This window comes from Bison bison, unplaced genomic scaffold, assembly GCF_000754665.1.
Source record: "Bison bison bison isolate TAMUID 2011002044 unplaced genomic scaffold, Bison_UMD1.0 scf7180017864301, whole genome shotgun sequence".
In the NCBI taxonomy this organism is placed as follows: Eukaryota; Metazoa; Chordata; class Mammalia; order Artiodactyla; family Bovidae; genus Bison; species Bison bison.
In genome coordinates, this window is record NW_011494873.1 from 1,026,227 (window position 1) to 1,032,034 (window position 5,808).

The 5,808-nt window shown below is 55.6% G+C and overlaps 1 protein-coding gene across 2 annotated transcripts in view; it reads right to left on the reverse strand.

Annotated features, from left to right (window-relative positions):
- STK10 (serine/threonine kinase 10) overlaps window positions 1-5,808 on the reverse strand; it is a 124,986-nt gene that overhangs the window by 42,985 nt on the left and 76,193 nt on the right. The window lies entirely within an intron of this gene.

The following is a 5,808-nucleotide window of genomic DNA, read 5'->3' on the forward strand; positions in this document are numbered from 1 at the left end:
CACCACCATCATCCTCATCTCCAGCACCATCATCACCACCACCATCATCACCACCACCACCACCATCATCACCACCACCACCACCATCATCACCATCACCACCACCATCACCACCACCACCACCACCACCATCACCACCATCACCACCACCACCATCACCATCACCACCACCACCACCACCACCACCACCACCATCACCACCACCTCCAGCACCATCACCACCACCACCATCACCACCCCCACCACCACCATCACCACCACCACCACCACCATCATCACCATCACCACCATCAGGAGAACCACAATCAGGGAAGCCTGTTAGCGCCAGTCTGCCCTCCCAGCCATTCCCGTTCCCTCCTGCATCCCCACAGAGCACAGTGCTTCAGAACTGAGGATGAGAATCAGATCCCAAATGTTCCCAAGCTTCACATTGCACAACCTCACACATGTGAACTTGAGCAAGAAGCCACGGGACACTTCCCTGCAGTGGCTGAAGCAGATGCAGCAGAAACAAATAACGCAGACACAGGCTTCTGGAAATACCAGGTTTTCATCAAGCCACATCACATATTGACCAAATTAGTGGTTCTTCAGCTTGGCCAGAAGCTGTGTTTTCTTGAGGCTGAACATCTGCTCCATGGCCTCCCTTGAGTACCCCGGAGTCTTTAGGAAATGGAGGGGGAACTGTGGGGAAGAAAGCTTCTGATGAGGGGCAGGCGAGCAGGGCCACTCCCGTGGACCCCAAGCTCCTGGAATCCCCAGGCAAGCGAGGCTGGCAGACGGAGCAGGCCCTCCTGTCTGATGAGGCCCAGAAGACTGCTTTGTAAACTGCTCTGGGACACAAAGCACACACACCCCCCTGCCACTGACCCAGCTCTGTCACCTCCGGGATGTGTTTAAAAGGAGAGACAGCATGCAGCACCGGAAGGCGTGGGACCTTCCCCGACGGCCAGCACGCTGTGCACCACCTGGGGACAGGCTCATCTGGGCACAGGGTCCCTGGAAAGGTGCTCAGGTGTCCCCGAGAAAGACCTGGACCAGAGGGGACGCAGCAGTCTGCTCCTTCAGGACGAGGACAGCTACTCTGTGCTATCCCTGAGGCGAGCCCCATGATGCCACAAAGCTTACCAACTGGCACCCAGCATCCAGCCAGGACCTCTCTTGCCATCTGCATAGTCAACCTTCCAAGACATTGAGCCTAGTTTTCCTCTGTGTACTTAAAAGTCATCAGCCGGGAACTTCCGTGGTCCACGGGTTAAGACTCTGCCTTCAATGTAGGCAGCATGGGTTAGATGCCTGGTCAGGGAACTAAGATCTCATATGCCAAACAGTGTGACCAAATAAAAAAAGAAAATTAAAACAAAAAAAGAAACCACCAACCGGGATATCCCACACTCCAAGACTAGCTTTAAAAAATGTCTAATAATACTTCCAAGTTTTCAGGCGTCGGTATTTTTCCTTCATTCTCCTTTCCCCACCTCCTAATTTTCCTCCTTCTCTTCTCTCTCTCCTTCATTCGTTCAGAGAGGCAGCTTACTAGAGTGGTCAAATGAACAGGTTTGGAACCAGATGACCAGAAATCAGCTCTGTCACTTACATGCTGTGTGACCTTCTGCAGGCTACTTGACCTCTCTGTGCCTCAGTTTCTTATCATCTGTTTGATGGAGATCCAAACAATACCTACTTCACAGAGTTGTTACGAAGATTAAATGAGTTAACATTTGTAAACATTTAGAATCGAACCTGGCATGGGAAAAAGCTTACATAACAGTTTACTAAGTAAAAATAAATGTATTTAGCAAATATTTAGTCGAAGGCCCTCTCATACCAGGCACTGTTCTGGATGACTGGGGCACACTGGTGGAAAAAAAAAAAAAAGCTGCTGTTCCCAGGGAGCTGACACGCTGGTCAGGGTGACCAACAATAAACCTGATACACAAGTTATATACTCTAAGTGCTATGTGCCATGGAGAACTAAAGTGGTGCAGGAAGACTGCCCTGGTGGTCCAGTGACGAGAATCCGCCTTCTAATGCAGCAGACACAGGTTCAATTCCTGGTTGGGGAACCAAGACCCCACGTGCCTCAACTAAGACCCAATGCAGCGCCCCCTCCAAAAAAAAGGTTAGGGCACAGAAAGGAGAGTTAGGAACGTGAGGGGTGCGGGTGGTTTGCAGTTTTAAATAGAACACTGGGGGAGGCCTCACTGAGAAGCTGCCATGTGAGCAATGATTTGAAGAAAGGAAAGAGGTGGGGGTGTCTACGGGAAGAGCAGCCCAGGCATAGCGGACAGCCAGCGCAAAGGCCCTGAGGCGGGAGGGCACCTGGAGTGTCAGCAAGGAGGCTGGTTGGCTGGGGAAGAGGGAGGGGGTAAGAGAGAGACAGATCCGAGGGATCAAGGTGAGATGGGCAGACCATGCAGGACCCTGCAGGTCACTGAGACTCGGGATTTTATCCTGAGTAAGATGGAGTCTCAAGCGGCGTGGACTCAGGAGGTATAGGAGTTCCCTTGTGCTTTTCCCTCAGCTACAATGGAGGTGGTGAGAAGTGGTTGGATTCTGGGCATGTTCAGAAGGCAGGGATGACGGGACTCCCTGGTAGAATGGATACAGAGTGTGTGAGAAAGACCGGGTAATCCCTCTGAGAAGATGACTGCAAGGTTTGGGGCCTGACTGCTGGCAAGGTGGGGCTGCCATCAACCAGGGTGGGAAAATCACTGCTAGAGCACATGTGGGGAAAGATCAGTGGCAGACCTGTTAAGTTTGAGATGCCTGTGGACACCTAAGGCGGGTAGAGAATACTAAGGGGGGTGGAGGGAAACAATCGGACACAAGGGTCTGGGGTTGAGCAGGGCAGTCTGGGCTGCAGGCAAACTAGGCGAGCCCATCGAGGTGATGGAGATGGAGGAAAAGGCCCTGGCAGACCTCATGTGAATCAGCTGGAGAAAGAGAACAGCCAAAACAGACAGGCTAGTGACCAGTGAGAAGGAAGGAAACCAAGAGGGCGTGGAGACCTGACATCAGGAACCGACAGCAGGAAGACACGGGTCGTCTGCGACCGCTGCTGGGGCCCGCAAAACCAGCGCTGCAGCCTGAGCTGACCATGACGTCCAGAGGTGCCGACAACCTTGAAAAGTACGCTGTGCTAGAGCGGAGTAGGTTTAAGAGCAAATTCAACAAGTGTATACTATGCACCAGTGATGCTCCAGACGTCAGGTGGCTACAGACCTGCATCCACTCACACGCTTCTGTGATGTGAGCACGACCCAGCTCCTGCAGAGGAGGAAACGGAGGCTCAGGGTGGGGACCACTCACATTCCTGGCAGGTGAGCCTCATTTCAGAGCCTGGGGGACCACCAAGTGATGTCAGTCCCCAACTAACATCCAGGCAAGCGAATGAATGGACCACAAGCCAGCAGGGGCAGAAGTCAGTCAGCTGAAGGCAGGATGCAGGGAACGATGCGGGCCAGGAGGAACCAGCAGTCAGGCAAGGGCTGAGGCGGGGGCGTGATCAGCTCTGGAGGAGGCGCTGGCTGGCAGCACAAGATCTGGGCTCGCATCTGGCCACTCAAAGCCAGATGACCTCAGGGGGCCTGTTCTGTTCCCTGAGCCTTGGGACCTCACCTACAGGGGTAACAATGCCTCACCCTCCCTAACTCAAGAGATAAATAGGCACATGGAAAAAGCTGACGGTAGCCTAAGCTCTGCAAGCAGTTTTATTTATGCGGAAGGATCTCTCTTTTTTTCTGCAACCCTTCTGTCTTAGCAAAGAGTCCTCTGGCAGGAAGGTTTTTTCCCCCAACTATGGAAAGGAAATTCCCGGCCCAGGCTGAGGCTCCCGGGCTGCCATGTGGGATGAGAGACAGCTGGTCTCTTCACGGCAGCGTCCCGGAGGCCGGATGTTCCAGGCCGGGAGGTGACTGTTCACAGGAAACAATCGGCCTGAGGAGCCTGGAGCTCTCGCATCTGACGATGACAGCAGGCCCACCCCACCCCCACCGCCGGCTGCCCAGACCGTCCCTGCCCAACGCCTCCCCACCTGACGCGTGAGGCCACCGTCACTCCAGCCACGTGACTGCAAACACAGTGCAGAAACCCACAAGGAACAATCGTGACCCCAAGCAGATAACCCCAGTCTGCATCCCCGTTTCTTTCCACTTTTAAACAATTTAATTCAAGGCATCAAACAGTCACTGAGCATAGCACTGCACAGTTTAGCTAAGCACTTTCCAGGATCTTCCACTTAACCCTCACAATGACCCTGTAAGGGGAGGGGGGCTGACTATTATCCCCACTTCAGAGTGGGAACAGGGTCACGGCAGGATGAAGCCCCTCAAGCAGGGTCCCACAGCCAGGAAGCGGCAGAGCTGTGATCTGAACCCAGGCCTTCCCACCCCCAGGCCACACACTTCACCACTGTGCACAGAGCCCAGAGGGACGCCCTAAGCGCCAGCCCAGCCCCAGTGCCTGACTCATAGGAAGTCAGCGCTGGGAAAAAGCGGCTGCATGTGAAGAGAGCCTCCAGGGCGCGGTGGGGCGCGGCCCCCTCTCCTCCCACCGCAGTCAAAGGCGGTCACACAGGGGGAAGCACCAGAGTGGTGGACGGGCTGGAGGGCCAGCCCCTGCCCGACCCCAGGCTCGCTTCCTCTCCCTCTCCCAGCAGTGTTGGTGCCCCCAGGAACAGTGGCCAGGCGACCTGGAGACGGCCGGGCGAGTGGTGTGTGCAGGTTTTCAAACACAGCTGCCAAGGCTCCAACACTCACCCCATCAGCTGCGGACACCGGGGCCTGAGGCATCGGCTCTGGACAAGGGTAGCTCACAGCTACCTCCAGCATTTCAGACAGCTTCAAGGAGGCCACCATCCACTTCCCCACCCAAAGGTCATTCAGCCAGCTAAGGGGATGCTCCCCGAGTCACCTGTCACCCTGGCTGGTCTCCCAGATGCCACGTCCAACAGCCAGAGAGACCTTTGTAAGAGTAACTCAGTGTTTCCCTCCAAACCCTCACAGGTGCCCTGTCCCAAACAGGGTGAAGTCCACGTCCTCCCAAGGCCCTGTGTTACCCTCCGTGACCTGGTCCAGCTCTCCTTTGGAAGGCTGCTCCCATCATTAGCCCTTTTCTGGGAGCCTGGACTTGGAGAGGGTTCCCACCGTGAACTGATAAGAGGGGCTGACTCGCCTGCACTGTGCAAACAATGGAGTCCATGCGGACCACCTGCCCAGCCTTCTGGAGCCTGGAACTCTGGTCTGTGCCAGCAGAGGCTGCCCATGTGGTCAGCTGCCAGTGAAACCCCAGGCCCCGAGTTCTCCAACATGCTTCCCAGGAAAACAACACTTCCCATGTGCCACCAGAGAATACAGCTGGGGAACTCGGTGTGTCATCTGTGACTCCACAGGGAGGGGACTCTAGGCACTTCTGCCTGCCTTTCCCATGCGCCTTTTTCTCTGCATCCTTTTGCTATAATAGTCACAGTGGAGAGACTGACTAGATGCTTCGTACCCAGAGTCCTCTTGGGGAAGCACTGAGCCTGGGACTGGGCACACTCCATGCAGCTCTGACCTTGTCTCCAGCCCACCCACCTCCCACAGCCCTGTGCTCACCCCAGCCCCCGCACCCAGGCCTCCTGCCTCTGCCAGCTGCACCCATCATGCCCCCATCCCAGGCCTCCGCCTCCACTCTCGAGCACCACGTGTGGCCCCCTCGCCTCCTCTGGGTGTTGGCTCAGAGCCCCTCGCGTCCTCCTTTTATAGGAGAGCAGCCCCTCCCCTGTGCTGCTCATCGGCCGCCTGTCCCCCTCCCCCAGAAGGTTAG